This window comes from Anser anser (genome assembly GCF_964211835.1).
Source record: "Anser anser genome assembly, chromosome: 15".
Taxonomy (NCBI): Eukaryota; Metazoa; Chordata; class Aves; order Anseriformes; family Anatidae; genus Anser; species Anser anser.
The window spans coordinates 6,920,455-6,942,115 of record NC_139736.1 but is presented as its reverse complement, the minus strand read 5'-3'; the positions used below and the strand labels follow the sequence as shown (position 1 = coordinate 6,942,115).

The 21,661-nt window shown below is 43.4% G+C and overlaps 1 protein-coding gene across 3 annotated transcripts in view; it reads right to left on the bottom strand.

Moving 5' to 3' along the window:
• The window catches only part of LOC310882115 (uncharacterized protein), a 179,802-nt gene that overhangs the window by 18,668 nt on the left and 139,473 nt on the right, over positions 1-21,661 (bottom strand). For all 3 annotated transcript variants that reach the window (XR_014572812.1, XR_014572813.1, XM_083800405.1), the window contains one exon: positions 2,515-21,367. The gene's annotated coding sequence lies outside the window, so the exon portion shown is untranslated. The remainder of the gene's footprint in view (positions 1-2,514; positions 21,368-21,661) is intronic.

Sequence of the window (21,661 nt, the reverse complement as noted above, 5' to 3'; positions counted from 1 at the left end):
GAAAGCCAGGATCCTTCATGCCACACTCAGTGCTACACTTCCTAAATTTCCAAATCCTTGACTGCATTCTTAGTCATGAGTTGCAAGAATGATAACCAGCTTAGTAAGTCAGCAGTATCCCCCAAATAAGATGGTAAAGCAGCTGTGTTGGCTCTAGAGTAGCTTAACTTTAGGCTTCTGAGTATGATGAATTATTGTTTAAGGAGATGCATTCATAATTCTGTTCCTCCCAAGCAGGTGGTTGATATTTTGAGATCCCTGCTGCATCAGCACTGTGTATATTTGGCACAGAAACTGCATGAATATTATAAATTCTATATTTAATTGAATCTCATAAAGAAATCCTGTAAATCATAGTCAGCCCATCAAACAAAATAGAAAATTGATATGTTGAGGTGTTAAATAATGTTACTTCTTTTTGCCCCTAAGGGTTAGACAAAACTTTGTTGTTTCCTTAAGAAGAAAAACATGATGGTAGAGTCAGGTATCTGCTATGTAGTTCCCTATCTGAAAATAACATGAAATCCCAATTCTTAAAACAAAAAATATCAAGTAACATGATAAAGCACCTGTATCCACAACAGCAAGCCTCCCTGAGCCAGCTCTCAGCCACAGAGGTTCTCTGTTCAGGCTTCCAGCATGGTGCCACTACTTACTCAGGCTACATCCTAAGTTTTCATGCTTCTTTTTCAGCTTCCTCAAAATATTTATTTCTGTTTCTCTCACATGGAATTTGGCATAAAAAGCACAATATCATTTGCTATGCAGTAGGTGGTGAAACGCCTTCATTTACATTTGTGACCATTAGGTGGTTATATATATATATATATATATATACTACTATTGTTTGAACATACTGGGGCTGCCAAAATCCTAACTTGTTCCACTTTTCCCAACAGAACGATAGGCCAGGAGTTCTTGCTATAAAGTTAGACTCTGAGGCCATGGCAAAGGACTAAGTCCCAGTGAAGAGGAGGCGGTTCGAACAAGTGTGAGTCTTACCTAGTGAATAAGGGTAAAATCTACATAGCAATTCAAGTAGGAGATTTATATCTGGTTTTCTTTAGTGGGTTTGAACATGTACCTGACTGAAACAGCTTTCATCAGTAGTGTATTATTTGGAGTTCTTGGTACCATTGAATTACAATGAAATGCTATTTACACCTAGTTTATCTATAGTAAATCTAATACATCAAACCAAATGAGAGGTAAGAGAGACTTGTGCTAAATGAATGCAGTTCATTATTTAGCCACATCTAACAAATTGAATACAGGAAGCAGGAGCTGAGTTTGGCACCTGACCTGTTTTGGCATCTTTTGCCCACAGAGCACTCTCTTTGTGGGAAAGGACAAGGAGCAATAGCCCTGTGAGCCTTCAGAAACACCCAGCGAAGCTTCTGTATGGCCACATTTTCTTGACGGGCTGTTTCAAGTGCTCTTTAGTTACTTGATCTGGTCCTCCAAATCCTATTCACATCACTTCTCTTTACTGCTCTCAGAGTGGAATTCATCACAGGATATTTTATCTTGGTGAGCGCTGAGCATGCACATGGATATGAGTCCATGCAGCGCATCTACAAATAGCCAGGCTGCTGTACAAGGTCTGTGGCCTTGCTTATCAGAGTAAAGTAGCAGAGGACTGAACTTCAGCTAGGCCAAGGAGATCCTGAAGCATTGCACCCCAGGCAACTGCAAGTCACAGTATGCAAGAGGCAAGACATGCTCTTGCTTGTCATGGGTCGGGGAAAGGTTCTGTTGAAGATGGTTTGTAGATATGTGTTGAAAGGCCTCTTTGATATAAGTGGATAGCCCAAGTATGGCAAGAATGGTTCGCGTGATAACATTTGAACAGGACACCTTTGTTGCACAGTACAATAACGATGCTAGAGAAAAGCAGCTCAGGTTAGCAGCTCCTGTGCTGAGTGTGAGGGAAACAGCGAAGGGTAATCTTCACCTGCCGAGGTAAATACTTGTCAGTGCCCCTGAAAAAAGCAATTATGGAAGATCAAAAGTAAGCCAGTGAGAGAATGAGCAGGAGAAATGGTGTCTGTCATTGGTTTCCAGCGTGCTCAGGGAAGTGGGAATGGGGGAGCACAGTCTAAGCAATGAAGATGGTTACACTGTGGGATATATATGCTTTACTTGTACTTCTTACCTACTGGAAATGATCAGAGGCAAAGACTGGCCAACAGCTCATGAAGGGGGAGCAGGAAGAGTGTTATATGTACCAAGGCGCTCACTACAAGTGTGAATACTTGGAGGATTAAATAATGGTGAATAATGTCCTTCAAACAGGTACAACTTCAAGAAGACAGGCGAAGGCCTCAAATGTTTTGGCAAGTCACTGTGTGCAAATGTAATTTTCACTTTTTTCTACTGCACAAAGTAAAAAAACATGTTGCCCACCAGAAAAGGGCCCGAGTTTTCCTACAGTAGAAATCAAAAAGCAACTTTGGTAAATGCATTGGTATAACCTAATGAGGTCTGAATACACTTTTACTTACTAAACCATACCTGCACAGCTTCCTATTGAATTCAGGGGGACCGTTTGTACAGCAAATTACTGCTCTGCCCAAGTCTGTGAGCATCCAGGTTTCCACTAAAATAAGATTACATATCTATTAGACTATCCAGAAGCTACAACACTGCAATATACTGTATTACCATGCACTGCAGATGGGTCCCTGGGAAATTATTGAATAGAAATACGTAGGAGCCCAATTTCCTCAGTAACAGCAAATCTCTCTGAAGCGCAGCAGTTTCAGTGACGATTCAGCTCTTGGGGCAGAATCCATTTAACTTTGGATTTGGAAAGGCCAGTGCTGAACTTCGGGAGCAGCAGATTTGTGTGTCACTAGATTATAATGGGGACGCTATTTTGCAAATAACCTGTTCTCTGAAACTGCTGACTGTGAGATGCTTTAGGAATATTGACATTTTGCCACGAGTACAGAAACCTCAGAGTCAACTCTTATCATCAGACAACTTAACAACACATTTCACTTATGTAAACGAAACAATCCCCTCTCCTCATAACAATTACAAGAACATTTTTCAGTTATTATGCTACCGTGCAGCATGGAGAGAGGTATTGATCCAGGCCTGCATTTCATTTATAAATTATGTTCATAGTATGGTTCTTACTGAGAGCTTTTCTGGGGAGAAAACAGAGGATATAATATAAGGAGGGGGAGAATAATAATGGTACAGTCTCCATACAATTCCTTTGGTAACTTTCCCAGTGCTCTAAAGTGTTTACTCCCCACTTTGCCTCTTTGAAGCTAAGAAAGGTGCAGCATGCCCAGAGACACCAGCGTCTCCATTCTCTTCTCAGCCTTGCTCCTTCTTGTAGCCAATTCTGTTGGTGTTGGGAGGAAAGAACTGACTATAAGCAGGGACAATGCTGTTGCAGGTAAATTTAAGAATGGAAAAAACAAAGTTTCACAACCAGAAAAACTGCTGAGAAACCTGAGATCTGTTAATATTTAAGCAGACAACTTCATGCCAATGTCCTTTTGAAATGCTGCAAAGTGCATGCCTCAGGGCAGCTGATGGCAAGGGGCAGCCACTGAGAAAAAGTGGTGCTGTCCTCCTCTCCTCAAAAGGTGATTTGTTTCCACATCTTGAACATTTCAGTATTTGTGTATTTGGTTTCTACAGGATGAATCTCATCGTCTTTTCATGTGTGACACTACCAGTGGTCAGTCTGAGCTCTTTTAGCATTCCAGAGATGTTTCGGTCTATTGTCATTCTTTATGTCACTGCATTTTAAAATCACATTTTCATCTGCTGTAGAATTTATTGTGCTCTCTTTCTGATGTTTAGAGAGTTGTTTTACTTCCTGAAACTCAGTGGCATAATCTACTCAAAAGGCCAAAGCTGTTCCTTGTGTTCTAAATACACATGTGAAGAAATCAGCTAATTAGTGCTAAATTGAAATGCAAAAGGAATATCCATTCTTTTTAGGTTATGTGTACATACCACTTACTTCCTTTACAGTTTCTGAAGAAAGATCAGCTGCTGCATGCTGTAAGTACCACTGAGAATACTAAAAAAGCTGTCACAGAATGATATCTTGATAAAACAAGATGACCTTTAAAGTTGAAACTGTGGAAGCAAACCAGATAAAAAATGTTTTTAAAATACACCTGAAAAGCACTACAATGAAAGGAAAAATGATTATTCTCACACTCTTAATTGTTTTAAAAGGTTGATACAATTAAAGTAGGTATTATTTTAAAACAATGGGATTTCTTACCATGCTGGCTACATTATTCATTTTTGAATGAACTTTCATTTTTTCCATTTATGAAGCAATGCCGATTTTTTTATGCATGCTTCTCATTTTTCTTCACATATTGTATGGCTACGACAAAAATTTTCACAGCAGGAATTGATTACTAGCTGGTCACTTTAAGCTATGTGGTCTTCCTTCCTTGTAATTATTGAGTGACTCTGTGTCCTTATGGCATTTAAAAGGTTTCTGCCAGCAGACAACAGCTGGGGTCATTCTTATTGCTCCTCAATAATCTTGTTTGGTACAAAATATCAGAATTCGCAAAGGAGCCATCCACTGTCTCAATATTTCTGTGTACTCAATATTTCTGTGAAGCTCTCCTGCAGGGGAAGGGGGAAAAAAAAAAAAATGTAAAAATATCTACTAGCACCAATCATATTGGCTTCTCTTTAGATTCTGGTCCTGCTTTTACAATTATGCTCAGATGAATTTACAGAGTTGGAGCCAGGGTCCAACTTTTCCTATATTTTTATATAATGCCTTACAAAATGAATTCCTAATCCTTGATTCTGGCTGGGTAGAACATCTGCCCTAAATATAACAAATATTAAAATTCAGGCTTTGCTGATGATGTCAAACAGAAATGAGAGACTATGAGGATGAGCAGAGTTGGGGAGGGGCAGGGAGGAGGTGACCTTTCCTAATAATCCCAGTTTGGATCTATAGATTAAATATATTCTCTTTGAACAAACCCGTTACTGTGAAATCAAAAATCAGCCAGAAAATCCACAGCGTCAGCATTACAGGGTTACCCATGCATGGCTGTGGAACCAAGTCAGTGGGAGGGAACCTGTTATTAACTGAAATCCTGCTCGCAGTTATGGACCTTGTGAAACATTCAGGTGCTAAACAGTAGTCCTGTTCGGGATGCTTTCCTGGCTCACATTGACTGAAGAGGCTGAGGAAGGGTCTTGAAGTGACTGAAATGTGGAGCTAAGACCTACGTCTGTTGACAACTGCAACTCCTGTGGCTGAGGAACTGAGGCAGGAAAAGTTTCATCAGCACATGTCATGGCAGGAAACAAATGTTTTATGTGCATGTCTTGTTATTTACTTTTGAAAGAAACTGACTCGATGACAAGTAAGAATTAACATGCTAAAATATACCCTGTGTATCTTATCTTTAAGTTTTGTACTGCTGGCATGCAGATTTTCCTGGAAAACAATTTTTTTTTATGTCCTTCAGCTGGGATGCTACATAACTTAAGTCACCATACGGAAATGAAAGTTCTTAGAATTTCAAGGAAGTTCTTGGATGAAGTCCTATTGCTTTTGCCATTATATTATTTTTTCCTCCTTTTGAGCCCCATGGCATACCTGGAGCTCCTGTTTGGACAAATGAAGCTCGTCAATGTGATTGCAAGAGAGGGAAAGATGGGTTATTTAAAAAAATACCTAAGAAAAGGCTAGAGAAATCCTGTTTTCTCCACTCCAGCATGGCTGGAGCATTGCTGTGTTACTGTGCTGCAGCTCCCTGTAAATGCCCATAGGGTCAGCACATGATGCCAACTGTTTTCCTGGTGGAAGGGGATTTAAGGTCTCTAGCCCCAAAGTCTGAGTGGTTTCCATAACCCTTTGAATGTAGGATAGCTGGCAGCCTTGCAGATAAATTTTAATCTACCTTGAAAGGCCAAACTTCACAGCTTGGGTTTCTGTTTTCATCCCTAGTCTACTTCTGTCTGTTTAATAGCAAAGGGAAAAGAAAAAAAAAAGGTGATAAACTGGAGACCTTGAGATTGGGACCTTTTTACTGTCTTCAGCTTAGCCCAGGAGAGGACATCAGTGTTCCAGCAGGGAGAATCTTTCACAGATACACAGGGATTTGCAAAAACAATGTCTCAAGTGCAATCCCATATTTTTACACAGTGTCTGGTTTTGAAAGGTATAGCAAGTGTGTTATATCACTCTCCAATATGAGTTGAAAGTGAATGAGCAGCTCTGAGATAAGACTAATTCTTTGATGTTAAAACTCAGATTAATTTAACTCTTCCTGGCTGTGGAAGAACAGTTTATGTTATCATAGTAAAAAATAAGTGATGTTAAGGTATTTGTTCTTAACATCATTGCCAGGGAGATCTACAAATACTTATTAATAGGTGACCCTTGACTTTGACTAGCATCTCTGGACACTATTTCAAGTGAATAAATAAGCAAAAAAATTCTCACAGACATTCACTGACACCCAGTCTCATAAAACACCCTCTGGCTGTTCTGATAACCACAGCCCAATATAAATAAGTAATACACATGTTCTTAATCTCAAACTTCATTCTGTGTAGCACATAAATCTTACCTGAAACTAGACCGGAACCTACTTGGATTAATATATTTTTTTGATCTATGTACCTTAGGGGTGCATACAGCTCCATGTTCTTTTTAAAAACTTTCATTAATTCAGCTGAAGTAACAGCTTCTTCTCTATTAGCATCACTACCTGTTTGCTACCTTATCATATCAAAGTGAAATCACGGAGTCCAGTTTATTGGTCTTACAGATTGGAAGAAAATAAATGCTTGCATTATGCATAAAGAAGGAAAGTAAATGTTCTGCTTGAGGGTTATTTTTTCCCTGTTGAATACAACCACCACTTTCAAGGTGCGTCTACAAGCAAGTGCAGACTGTGCTGTGCAGAAGGCTGCAGGATTTGGTCTGTCATGAATATAGGAAATAGCAAAAATTACTTGCAACACTGCACCACTCACTGTCAAAACTCTGAGCGGAAGGGAACTGCATCCTTTGGAAAATGTCCAGACTTTTACCTGAGGAGGTAAAGGAGATTAACAGGGCTTGTGCTGTCTGTTCCTGATAAAGGGAGAGAGATTACCTTAGCCATGCACCATCCCAGGTAACTTACTGCAAGTGCTCCGACTCGGCCAGGAATCCGCAGGTGGCTTTCCATCTCCTTCCTCTCATGGATGAAGAGGATTCATTTCTGATGCTCTTTGTTCGGTAGCACCAAGTGCTCAGGTTATCACGCATCTCCATGCACATCTTATGACACTTCTTGTTGCTCCTGTAGAGCTACCCACATTAGCGTTGACCTGCTTAGCTTGACCATGAACTGCAGAGACCAGCACTGATCCTGGAGTCGTGGACCTCTGTTCATTTTAAATGTATACGTCACATAGTAAAATAAACATGGTGCTACTACAAAACAGGACATCTCTTCCTATTCTCTGCCTGGCTGAGTGTGCTGCGGTTCTGTGTGTTCAGACAATTAGTGGTGTGCTTTGTTTCTGTGTTTGGACCATATGGCTAAATCTCAACCCGTATGTTACAACGGTGCAATTGAAGGTGATTTGGAAAGGCACCCTAATTAAACAGCACAGTTGGCTAGCTAGGAAATTCAACTTGGTGACTTAACATCGCAGTATGAGGCAATTTGGAGAGGTTGTTTTGTTTGGGGGAACTCTAGACACATTTGATTTTGATAGCTGAAACAAGCATGCAGAACATAGAGGCTATGTGCATGTGGCCACTGTTAACAAAAACCTACCTGTAGGAGACAAACATCAAGTTTGTTTGCAGGCAATTCCTGGATGTGTTCTGGAGAAAGACTTTGTTATGTGTGCATATGATTATCTGTGGCAAAACTGAGAAGATCATTGATATGCCTTGATACTCACATCACCCTGCATTACACAAATGGAGAATCCAGAAGAACCACTTCCAGCAGTGTGCTGCTGAATGTACTTCACATATTGCATAACCTGGCTGCAGTGAGGCCAGAAGTTGACCGAAGATTTATATCCTCGATGCTCTGGTTTGACACCGATGACAGATTAATCCTGAGAAGTGCTGCACCGCAATATCTCTTTATTGCTAAGGACCTGCAGAAAAGGAACGAAGTGAAAAATGTAAAGTAGGACCCCAGCCACACTGCTGCTCTTACAATGGCAGTAATTAGGCCAGCCCAGGCAATGAATGAAAGCTGTAAACCATCTTCCATGAAACCATTAATCATCAGGTCAAGTCCAAATATTAATGCATGGCCATTTTACTGTTCCAGATCCAAACTGATATGATAGCTGAATCACAACTGGGATTCAAAGGAATGAAAGAAACGAAACATTCCCTCGCTGACAAGAAATGAAAGAAAATAAATTGTAAAAGCACAGAATGCACTGACTCCACAAAAATACAGTTGTTCTTGTCAGCTCCTTCTGCCTTGATCATTTGCCCTCATCTTCGCGTTGGGTGTTGAGAAATCAGTGCCTACCAGCACTCACTGATGTCAGCGCTGAGCCTTGGCTTTGGGATATCGCGTTGCAGTCACTGATTAATACCTCTGTGCTGTTAAATGCTTTCATTCTTCCAAAGGGAAAAAAAGTACAATAGGGACTATCACAGAAGTATCCAGGGCTGACATTTTATCCTCCTGTCATGAGCTCAGAGGCAAGAGCAGGGGAGAAAAAGAGAAATGAGCCATAAAAAAAATGAGCAAAAGATGACACTCGGATCATTTCATGTCAGAAATGCCATACAGGACCCGAATATTGTCCTCAGTCAACAATGACATCAGTTTGTCACTGTCTTCAGTGTTATTTTACTGGGTCCCTCAGAGCTAACTGGACACAGCACTACTCAACCAACACCTGCCAATCACATTCTAAAAATAAAGTTCAACTGTCATCAAGTTATTGGAATTCTTGACTATTTTATATGCTGGCCACCCTGCCTTCTTTAACCCCCTGCATCATTCATGTGTCCTGTGTGACACTGGAGATTTCAGTTAAGTTGCAAGTGGAGATGTATTGAACCCCAGGGACTGGATAACTCTGGGTAATAACTGTAATACATGTACAAAGGGACAGTGGAAAGGAAGATTTAATCAGTATCTGCTACTGTGGGTTGTTTTTTGTATTTTTTTTTTCCTTTGTATTGTTTTCCTGCTTTGGCGCGTCCCTTACCAAACCCCCCTTGTGGTTTGCAAAAAATGAGTTTGACTTTTTCACCCTCATCCTTCTGGATTCCAGCTGGGATCAAACACTGAGATTCTTGGTATAGCAGTCACATACACAGGCTTGCCAGTTTCTGAAAAATAACAGCCTGGCTACATTTCTCTATTATTATATATGTATTATAGCTCAACATATCAACCTCTAGCAAGGAATAAGATATATAAATATAGCGCAGTGCCCATGGTATTGAGTATAAATCCAGCACTGGCTGGCAAAGTACTAACAAGTTGATGGGAGCCCACCAAGGGGTACCACACTCTGGGAGAAAAGGGGGATGTTGAGAGTAGTTGGAAGGAAAAAGCTCCTTTGTGGAGCTTGTAGCAGCTCCATGGAGGAGAGCCTAATGGAGGACTATTTTTGTTACTTTGGGGGAATGCCCTTGGGATTTAGGCTGTATGGGACCTGTATAAAGCCTAAAGGACACCAGTCTGCTTCCCTCTCCTTTCGTCCCCTTCTCACAACTCCCTGAAGAAGGAACCAGCCTCAGCCAGCTCCTGTTGATTTGAACCACCCGAATCCTGCAGGGGTTTGTCACAAACCCCAAAGCACTCACAGAAACCTGCCAAAAAGACACTTGCTACATCCAGCCAAAGGCAGATAGTGTAGATGATCTTGCCAGAAGCTAAATTCTTGCTAATTCTCCCATTTCACTCCATATGTTATTAAACATAAAGTATCAGTGAAACACAAAGCTCACAAAAGAATGACGACAGAGGGAAATTTCTAAGATGCTAGGAAAAAAGACTCTAGGTTCTCTTAAACAGCTTCTCAATTCCTGAAGGAGATACAGCATGTAATTCTGTCTCTGAATATTTATACTATTTCATTCTCCCATGCCCTTGGTGAGCTATCTGAATAAGGTAGCAGAAGGTTCATCTGAAAGGCACAGAAGTTTTGTATCCAAATTTTCCTTCAGCATACATTTGCGAGTCTTTGAACACACCCAGTCCCTGAATGTGTTTTTTAATTTAAAAAAAAAAAAAGAAAGAAAGAAAGAAAGCTCTGATGTTTGATGTTCTGCTTTCTTCTTTATCTTCCCTGCAACAGCTGGCAGTACTACTGCCAGATGCCACCAAAGCCTACAGAGTATTACAAGCAGGCCAGCCCTAACCCTGGGCTTGAAAGAGTGATGATGTCTTGGCTGCCGCAGGACACAGAGGAAATGAATGAGACAGAAGGAGCTTGCCAAAAAACTACAACTTCCAACTATCAAAATACCAAATCCAAGAGTCAAGATGTAGTTTGGTAGCTCCAACAGCCAACAGACATACACACCATACACACTTTTTTTTTTTGTTAATATTCTTTGATGGCAATTCATTTTCTCAAGCAATTCTTGGGCTTTCCACATGACTTGCAGAATATGTCTGAATTGTACAAGAAAGGAAAAAGAAAATAGGTCTGGAGGTGTCACACACACAGAGATATACTTCTGTGAAGTCACAAAGAGGTGCTAACACTCTTCTTCCTTACTAGTGGCCAAAGAAATGTAATGTTATTTTGATTAAGAATCCGGTCTAGCAGAAAGCTATTTCCATACTGAACAGTCTATGATCTCTCGCCCACCTGCCAAGCTAAAACAGGCTGGTCCTATTTCAGATAACAACCAAGAGAATGCAAAAACATGTGTGAATCTCTTCTTGATCAAATCAATGCATTCTTTGGTATGAACTCAAAGAAAGGCTCAACCACCTCCATAACTATGCACCCTAACTGCTCCTCTGCTCCCTCAGAAGCTGGCCTGGTTGCACTTACTGTTGGCGGCAATGTGGCAAAGCAGCATGATTTTCCAGCAGCTGATTTGCAGTGATGTCTCCTTTGCACTCCAGAGGTTTTTGGAAACCTCCCCAGGGTCGTGGTGGAGCTGCCCCTTTCGATCCCCTCTCTGAGCTGCAGCGCGGGTGCATCACTGAGCCTGGAAGTTAGCAGAGGATTTTTTCCAGGGTATTGGATATTCAGTGGGAGTTTGAGCTAAGGCAGTGGCTACTGAGGAGCCAGCTGGAAGAGGTAATAGTAAACACCCAAAGCCAGAGTTTTAATAGAGCTTGGCCAAAGCAGTCCAAGCCAAAAGGATCACTGGAAACCAGCAAGAGCTATCTCTGGGGACTGCCCTACTGCACGTACATTTGGAGCTCAAAAAAAGGCAAGAAGGATCTCAAGGGGTGTGAATCAGACTGGTTGAGCAACAGTGGGAACTTGAGCACTGCTGCAAGGCCAAAACTTCTTTGCCTTATCATATCCAAAGCTCATTAAAACAAAATAGTGCAAAATATCAGAGAAACAAACTGATCCAAATGAATATTTGGAATAAACTGTTAACAAAGAACTTAATGTATATGCCAAGCTTCCTCTTAGGAACAGACTAATTTTGAACAGACATTCCTGATGGGGAGATACGTCCATGAAAACATGTTGTCGCTGGGGCTCAGAGCAGCGTGGGAACTCCTTTCTGAATTAGCTTCCAGGCACAACTCAGTTCTCCTGCCCCTACAGCAAGTTAAGAGCAGCTACCTCTCCTCGTCTCTGCAGGGGTTAATCCTGGGTGTTATGCAGACGCTGGGATTGCCCTAAGAGTTTCCATGGTAGAAAGAGAAAGTGGAAATAAAAAGCAGCTCCTTGCCTGATTTGTGGAACATGCAAAATACAATAGCAATAAAAATAGTAATGAGCTCATTACGATGGAAATGGTCTCATTACCAGTGTAAATGCCAATCATATACGTGGCCAGGTTCTTCATGGGGAAGGGATTTCTTTAAACACTGTCCTTCCCTGCTTCAGGAATGAGTTTTATTTAAAAACATGCAATCCTTCCTATTCGTGGGCTGCTGTCCTCTCGGCTCTCCAAAACATCTGAGGGCAATATTTAATACCTGGGAACAGGCAGTATGCAGGGACCAGATGCTCAGCTAAAGTAGCACATCCCTGCACACTGCTCTGGGCAGAGGAGGGATCCTTCCCCTTCAAGCTTCTATTACAGCAAGAAAACGGGGAAGAGGACTCCCTTTATTGGCAAGAAACGTCCTGGGCACACAATGGGAAGTTGCATTTGCAAATATTTTAAGTGGGAGGAAAAAAGAAATTTCCATCAACACGCTGCTAATGAATTCAGGGCACTTACAGACGAGGAGCAGGAACAGGGACAACAGCACAGCTTCACAAGTCTTAGGCCAATGAGTGGGTGCACAGCACGTAGCAGAGGTATCCTGTTGCTCCAGACATACCTGTCCCCTAGAAAAACTCTGGGAGGGATGAGGGCATCTGCCTGTGGCTGGAGCACGCCGTCCTCCCTTCTCCTCACTACAGCCAGGTGGTGTGGTTTCTTCGCTTTCAAAGTCCCAGGCAGAAACATCTTCTTGGCTGAGTGCACGCTGCTGCTGGTCACCCTGGTGAGGAGAGCAGCCAGGAGTGGGACAAGACGGGGGCAGGTGATGAGAAACGGCGTGGGAAGGCACTGCCCTACAAAGGAAGGTCAGACACACTAGCACTGGTTCCTCCTTGGTTCAGCACTGCCCAGGCACAGAGCATGCCCAAGCCCTGCAAAACATACTGTGTAGATGTTAATTGAAAAGAAAATGCCCCTTTCACCCTCTATTAAATGTCTGCATATATACCACTTGAAAGCTACAGTTGAGCTTCTCATGTCAATGTATTTACCTGTGCACTAACACTTATCTTCATTTTATAGATCGGAAGGCATGTATCTGGGACCACAGAAAGTCCCAGAAGAAGTTTGGCACCCTTCTCCAGGCAGCAACAAAGCTAAGTCTTAACCTTTCCTGCTGGCTACTGTACATAATTCTTAGCCTATACACAGCCTCTCGGGGGTCACTCTTCTCATTACATATTTATGTGCCTAAGGAATCTGATTTTACAGGACCTGGATTTTAAGGGACCACTGCAGCACTACAATCCCTCTGTACAAACACATCCCTCTGATTTTTCTGCAGTTATACAGGAGCCTGCAGCAGAGCAGGGGCTTAAACCTGTTCCCCGTGGGCTTGGCTGTGCCGTAATTGCCATCCAGTCCCCCTGTGTACAAAGTTCTTTTTTCATTTGTAATCTAGGCTACCAGAATTGTACAACTCCATCAAGATCTGCAAGGTAATAATGAGCCACGCTCTTCAAAAATGTACTTAAGGCTGAAAGTGATTAAAGATGCTCCAGCCTGCAATTACCTATTACTCACTGGTGCTCTAAACGGTTCATTTTTCACATCATTCCAGGAAGTTGTAACTTCTTAAAGCAGCATTTCTGGTAATTATAGGAGAGCAGCAACAGCAGGCACAGAGCATTATCTAGCGCTGCAGCAGAGGCAGAAGCGCTGCCTTCCGCAGATGATACAGTAAGGGCAGGAGTACGGCACAGCCAGGCAGCACCTGGTCTGGCTGCTCAGCCTTGCGTTGCCTGGGGCAGCTGGCTGCTCACCAGGAGGGTTTGGAGAAATTCTGGACTTTTCACACTCATCCCTGCCAGGTTGGTGCTTTGGAGACCAGCTCTGGCCCTGGCAGAGCTCAGAACCGTGGCACTCCCTTCGCTGGGGCTGCATCCAGCCCTGCCCGTCTGCAGCTGGCCTAGGAAGAAGAGAAGGCTTTTGGTTGTTTTTGGATCTGACTTTATGACCTTTACTGGGAACTGCTTTTCTTGCCATGTTCACAAACTAAAAGTTCAAGAATTCAAAAAGTAGTACTGCTTTGGTCTGATAAACGTATCACAAAAATCCTATGGTGCTTAAAGAAAAACAGAATCAAATAAAAGGAGTCGCAGGCACTCGAGACATCCACTCCATACCAGACACTAACTGCAGGACCAAAGGCTGCGGCTGTCCGGGCTGCCTCCTTGCACAGCGCAGGCCAGGGATGAACCCCACCGACAGCCCAACTGTTTGTGGCGGTGAAGAACGCAACTCTTAGGGTTTGAGCTCCTCTGGCTGCACACTGCCTTGCTTTGGAAACACCTGGGATACTTGGAGAGCAGTGGGTTTACGTCTGCTGCAGTGAAGCAGCCGATGACTTTCACTACTTTGGCCACGAAGGTGGCAGGACAGGGAGAAACGATTTCTTTCCTGCTGGTTTGACTACACGTTGTGACTGGGAAACAAAAAACATGCAGACACGTTCCCCTTGCATGCCCAGGCTCAGTGCCTGCTCTTCCTTGCATCCCCTCCCACGGTGCTTTCTCACTCATTGCTTCTTCTGCTTCGTACATCTCAGACATGACGTGATCAAGCCTGTTTGCCAGGACAGTCCCAATCCATAACTCACCTTACACGTGCCTGTGGCTTGAAAAGCATCGCAATCCTTCACTTCAGTTTGGAAGATGATGTTTTACAAGATGTTATCTTGTGATTAAACAGTGCCATGATTGCAGCTGCTGCGTTTGTGACTTTTATCTCAGTTAAACAGCAGTAATTCTTACCTGCTTTGAAACCACAGTGCACATGCACATACCAATACATAAATAATTATTGCCACTATTACTAATAATTATCACCATTCCTAATGACAGGAACTTATCTCAATGATAAGAATAACAATAAGCTTTCCCAAGATGACTTCAGCTCACTTAATCTCAAAAATTTATCTCAATAATAATAGGAATAGAAAAAAGAAATACATGCATACGGATCATGGAAGAATTTTACCTATTCTGTGGGATAACTGGTGAACAAAAGTTATACCTTCTTGCTTAGGTATTTGTCTGAAGAAAAAAAAATAACTTTTACATGATGTAATTATGAAAGAAGAAGGATAAAAAGACAGGGGGATTTGTTACCTGATGGAAACTGCGAGCTCCTGTGTGGTGCTGAGCCGCGCAAATGCTACATCTGTGTGTGTCCCGGCAAGCGAGGAGTTTTCCATTCAGAAACATCATCCCAGCTCTGGTGGGACTGGCAGCAAGAGGAGCAGAAAGTGAGCCCCTGGCCAGCAGCTTGTGGCTCAGCAGGTCTCCCTTCCTGTGCTCTGTCATGCTGCTCCTGCCCCTACAGGTCGCCTAAAGAGATCCCTGGCTTTGAAGGGGAGAAAGCCGGCCAAAAATACAAGTTAGCAAAAGGAAATGACAGAGCAGCAGCTACCGCATAATGAATGCTACCAACACGAACCTTGCTGACAGCTCAGAGCCCAGGCACCTCCGCTGAAGCAGACTGGCTTAGTCTCTGGAAACACAGGAACTAAAGCAGCAGCAGCTGCCCCCTGGGAAATGCCTGAATCCATAGAGGAGCAACGAGCATGTTTGAGCTGGAGGAACTGGCTGGAGAACATGCCTGGCAGCTTTTGCCACTCTTCATCTGGGCTCCTAACATCCACTTGGCTCAGCGTGCAGGTATCGCATCTATTGGCTGAAAAGTCAAAGGCAGCAGCACATTCATTGATCTTCATTTTTCCCCAAGTAGCTTGGAAACCTTTCCAGAGCTGTATTTTTCCACCTTGACCTATATTTGTGGTGGTGATTCATCTTTCCATGGTTCCCCCCGCCTTGAAGCAAGGCAGCCTGCATCACCGCACACCTCACTGAACGTCCACACAGGGCACCAAGGCTGCTCTGCACGCCACCATCGCACCCTGGCTGCAAATTATTTCAACACACTGGGGACCAGCGGGATTTAAGGCCTGATTCCTAACTCATGAGAACATCAAGGGAGAAGCCCCGGTTTCCTGAGGTTCTTTTCCTCATCTTTCTATTTGGGGGCTGGTCACAGCTGACGTCCTGCTAAGCAAAATAAGCCCAGCTCAGGCAGTCCAACTTCGGTGGCATCTAACTGGGCTGAAGCAGGAGGACTGTGCAGCATCTTCTAATGATTTTTATTTTGGGGAGGAGAAACATCACCTCTAGGAATTGAGCTTTATTGGATGCTCTAATCCAGAAGAGATAAAAGCACTTACTAATTACTGCTGGGTTTTGTTTCTTTGAAGAATTGGGTTAAATCTCTTTTGAAAGTAGAAGTCTGTTTGTGCTCGTTAGATGTATAATTTAATTTGTTTAGGAATTTTTCTCTTTTAGGGTTCTGTTCTGACGATATATGTACATTTTGTCCTCTCCTTTCCTCTCTTTTCTCCCCAAAGACAAGAACCTTTGATTTACTATAGATTTATTTTCCTTATTTAACCACAAATTTCCCTGAGTTGATGCATCTTTTTTGGTGACCTTATTTTTTCCTCTCTTCTTCCTCTTGAAAATGTATTTCCTAAAATAAATAAATGTGTACCTTTTGCATCCCAGTTTAATAATTCTGAGATGTATTTGCTCATGCATGTTTGCTGACTGAAACATGTCTTCATGCTACACTGGAGAGAGAACTCAAAACATCTACTTTGGAAAAAAAATCTACTGAAATCACCATAAGCTAATTTATCTGCCAAGTGCTGCTATGCAACATTGCAGGAAAAAGAAAATTGGGATGAAGGGGAACTTGGGAGGTCGTTTAATTCATATTACTTCCCCAGTCAGGATCATCCAGCATACATCATTCCTAACAGATGTTTTTCTAACCTGTTCTTAAAACCTCCAGTGATGCTAAGTGCACAGCCTCCCATGGCAATTTCCATTAATATTCAACTGTCCTCACTATTAGAAAGTTTTTTTCCTAATGTTTAACCTGAATTTCCTGAGAGGTAATTAGAGCCTGTGACTTCTCATCCCATCCACATGTATCCCATCTTGGTAAGTCCCTCCAGCTAAGGGAAATGGTCCAGATAAATTCCCAGGAGCTCTCTGCTCTTCTGTTCTGCAAATATAGCCCAAATTTTGAAAATCCCACCCACTGAGAGCTACTCCCAAAATTCAAATAGAGATCAGCTGCTTGCCCTGCCTGTGCTCGACATCTATTGAGATTTTGCTGCGTCAGTGGAAAAAAAGGCCTCACACATCACACACGAAGTCACACTGCACTTAACTGCACAATGCCCTTCCCTCTCCCCCTGCTTGGCAGGATGATGTTCTTCATCCCTGCGCAGGTTCTGCACAGAGACATCGGGATATTCACTGTGTACTTCTCCTGCATTGGGACACCAGGACTTGGGTGGCATATTATAAATGAGCTTCATTCTGGGGTGCACTAGCTGGGGTTTGCTGCACAAATAAAGAAAAACATCGATTTTCTGTCCTGTTTCTTATCTGTAGGTAATACATACACTGCTGTGGACTAACAGAGGCTCTCCTGGCCCTATGAATGAAGACTAAGGTAACAGTCAGCTTTGCCACTGGCCTGCTACATTCATTTAGGTCAGCCAATTAACCCTTCCCTTTACCTAAGTTCCCATGTTTAAGGGAATGATCCTTAAAAAAGGTATTTTACAAAATGCATTTTGCAGGATGCTTTGAGATGTAACTCCAAGGCGTTCTCTGCTTTGCTGTCCTCAGCTCGTGCAAGTCAATAAAATCCCTCGGTGCAAAACACTGCCTAAATGGAAGCAGCTCCGGGCTTTTTCGCAAAGTAGCCAGAACTGAGGTTTTTACCTCCTGCAGGAGAGGGGCTAAGAGGAACCACACTTCTGGCAGCCACTGGTGCCCCCCAGCCTTGTCTCTTGCCTTCTGGAGCGATGGCAGCAGCAGTGGCTTTCCAGACATCTGTTAGGCAAGGCAGAAAACAGCTGGGGCACAGCTACTTTGCTGCTGCCAGCAGTTGCAGTGATTTTGCTCGCCTCTAGCACTGGCCCTGTCTGGTTATTAATTTTTGTTTTCATTATCATTATTACTACTACTAATCTAAATAAAAATGGAAGAAATTCCTTCTCAGAAATATTTTTTTTCTTTTAAACAGATGTTTTTGCTGCCGCAGGATGTAGTAAGAGAAGTATTTTCATTGTATGAGTGGGTAGAAATCCTTCACGGTGGATGATGGGGGACTAGGAATGATGTTCGGAACAAGCTGGGAGTCAGATTATGCAGAGAGCCTCCGGAAACTTTGGCTTCTGTAATCCTGGAGCAGTTGTTGCCTTGAGGGCACAAGCCCCGAAAACGCAGAGGTCCCACAGCATGACAGCCCAAAGTGCTAGGAAAGCAGGGAGGATCCATCAGACCACAAATGGGCAAGGAATTGAAAGCATTTTTTGATTGATGCCAAACGATCGTGTTGCTAGCCTCAGGAAAATGGAACTCCGAACAACAAAACACCATCATTTGGGGCCAATCAAAGAGATCTCACTCAGCCCCAAGCTGAAACACTTTTGGTTTGTTTGATCCTTTGAGAAAAAAATACATCATGGACACATTGATATATTTTGAAAAAGAAACAAACACTAAAATACTTTGTTTTCTTTTCTAAGCGTTGACCATTTTGCAAGTTTACCTCAATACATTTTTGCGATGCTGCTCAGTTGGGCTCAGCGCACCCCATGCCTGGGAGCACAGCATTGTGTCCCGGCCAAGGGGGCATTGGTTCCTCTGTCGGAAGAGGTTTCTGAGGGTGGGTAAGAGAAACTGTGGTCAGGACCAGTGTAGACACATCAGCAGGCCTTCATGCATGACCCCTCCAACTCCTGGACATGTCTTGCAGCCCTGCAATCCTTCGACTATCTGGGTAATGCCTCAGGTCTCCAGGATTAAGACCTCACTGTGCCCAACATCAGAGAAGTAATGCATCCCAGCCCTAAGAGGCTCACATTTTGCTTTCAATGCCTGTTGAAAAGAGCTAACGAGCTTTGGCCTGAAAGCCCCAGGCCTACTCCAAGAAGATGTCCAGCTTCTGCCTTTGTGCAGCAGACACGACCGCAGTGGGTGCCGTGCCAAGGCTAGAGAGCCAGAGAGATCTTGACGGGTAAGCAGGACAGCTTATTGCCTCTCTCCTAAGCGAGAGGTCAATACAGGCTCTTTAAAATTAAGCCCTGTAAACCACATTGCATCAACACATCCTGTAAGCACAGCCCTGCCTCAGTCTCACTGGGCAGGACAAGGAGCTGCACACCACAGCACAAAACCTCAGAGCTGTCCGGCCAAGAGAAAGGAGCATACAGTGAATAAACACATGGCTACATCCATAGGAGTCATTTAAAAAATGATCACTGACTTGCACTGTTCCTTGCCAGGGTATAACAGAGCACTACCTTAACTCATCCTGCACCACGCAGGGCAGAACTGGTGACAGATAACCCCAAATGTACCAGTAATACAGCTCTTACCTCACCATCCCTGAGGGGTAATCTCAGAAACCTGCTCCCTTTCCAGAAAAGGACCTCAGGCACCATGGGGGCAGCTGGGGCTGAGCTTTGAGGCTGTGGGAGGCCACCTGAGCACTTCTGAGGATCCGATTAACTCCCCTAAAGAAGCTGAGAAAGCCCTTGGTGCCAGCCTGAGTCAGATCCCGCTCCTCCACCCGCTCAGCATGACCCCCAAGAGAGCTGGCTCTCCCAGCTTTCTTGAAACCCCAGTGTTTAGCAATCGCTTGTAAATACTGAAACAAATCTAATTATTCATATAATTGGGGAAAAGAAGGCCCCTGCTGTTTCCCAAAAAGCAGACAAAACAACCCATTGCAACAACGCAAGAGAAACACGTTTGCCATCCCAATCCCATATGGGGTTTGTGCAGAAAGCCTCTCGCCCTCCTGCGGCCTGTTGCCAGCCCCACACCTATGTTCAGAAATGCTTGTCCAAGGCAGCAGAAAACCAGAGAACCAAACCAGAGGAGTCTCCAAGGCCAAATGCTTCCTTCCTCAGTCCTGGTTTCTGTACCTCACCTGCCCTTCTCTTGGCCTGGGCCCCCTGCCTTTGGCACGCAGGGACACGGTTCGCAGAGCTCAGCACGTCCCCAAGGAAGCACATCCCTGACCACGGGGACCTCCTGCCAGCCTGCTGGGGCAGATGAGGAGTGCCAAAGCAATTTATTTTTTTCTTTTCTCCCTCCTGAATGGTTTCTACTCTCTGATTTCCTCAACTGAGCATTCATGCCCACAAGGTGCCCCCCATAGATCCTGGGCTGGTCCTTGGGTCAGAGCAGGGACAAAAGAAAGCCAGAGCCTAAAATGTGCCCTCCACCAGGATCAGGAGGCAGAAGGGGACTCCCTGAGCAGCCAGCAGGGCTGTGCACCAGCAGTTAAACTGAGCCAGGAGGCCACAGATGTGAAACACCCCAGATAGCACGTGGGTCGGCTGGGTCACAGAGCCGCACCATGAAGCTGTTCCAGCTGCAGAGCACAGAAAGTGCATCACTGGAGTAAGAACTGTAACTCCTTTATGGCTTGTTTACACACTCAGAAATAATTGATAGAAGCTGTGAAACATACTAAGTTATGATTTGTTTCTTTTTTTTCTAAACTTATGTACAACTTTGCGAGCTTGCTGCCAACACCAAGAGCCAGACAGACAAACAAGCAGAGTTGCTAACCTCTGCTTCAAGGATTTGACCATCCCAAAATTTCTGTTGAAGTTATGAAATTTTTAAGACTAACACAGCCTCTGGTTCTTTTTGTTTCACTTTTTTCACATTTCTCAGTTTCTCAGCCATCCACATACCACACCACCTCATTTGCAGACTTTTCTCTGCAACCACAATGGTAAATTCTTTTTGTTTGTTTAATTACAGCCTACATTGTGTGTTCCTTGAATGGATGCAGTCGGCATTTGAAAGTTCACCATACCTTTGTGACAGGCAGCAATCCTGAACCAGCTCCATTTACGCAGGAACTCACGCTGTGTTTCAGATGCTTCCATCCATCAAAATAGAAGTTGCCACACAAGTGGTCAGCTGAAGTCACAGCTGAGAGGTGAACGTTTGGATCCGTTCTCTCTTAATTCAAGGCTCAATACCTTGCTGGCCACCTGCCTGAGCTGGTATTGCTGGAGCAGGCTCATGTCGGCTCTGTGCTGTGGCAATTCAGAGATGTTCGTGTTCACCAGGGGTCAGTGCAGGTGAGGCCAGGCTCAGCCATCAGCAGCAGCAGGGAAGGCAAAAGCCTTTCCTATTGCACAAGGGAGAGAGGTTGGTGGTGCGTCCCTGATGTAAATCAGTGCTGGGAACTTGAAATCATGACTTTGCTCCAGTGATGAGTAATCTCTTTGCATAATTCCCCTCTGAATGTTTTGGATACAGGAACATGTTGTTTCTCCTCTACTGGCAGATTTTAGGAGGGCTTTCTTACCAATTCATGTCAAGTCTAGTTGAGTTTCAAGTCTGTCTCAGTATAAACAAAAAAAATTGCTCATATTTGGAGACTTAAAAAAAACATACAAATGTTTTTAGAAGAATGAGTCTCTCTTATTTTGAAACATTTCCTCCTTTGTATCTGTTTTGTCTTTGCTTTTTTTTTTCTGCCAACTTCTTAGCAAATGTGTTGTTGCAAACAATATGTTTCAAGCAAAGAGAGCAAATACTTTCAGAAAGCAAAGTTTTAAAAAGTCATAATGGCTGATTCACCATAGTAAACATATGATTTATGCATTTGCTGGCCCTCTAGTGAGAGCGTCATAGT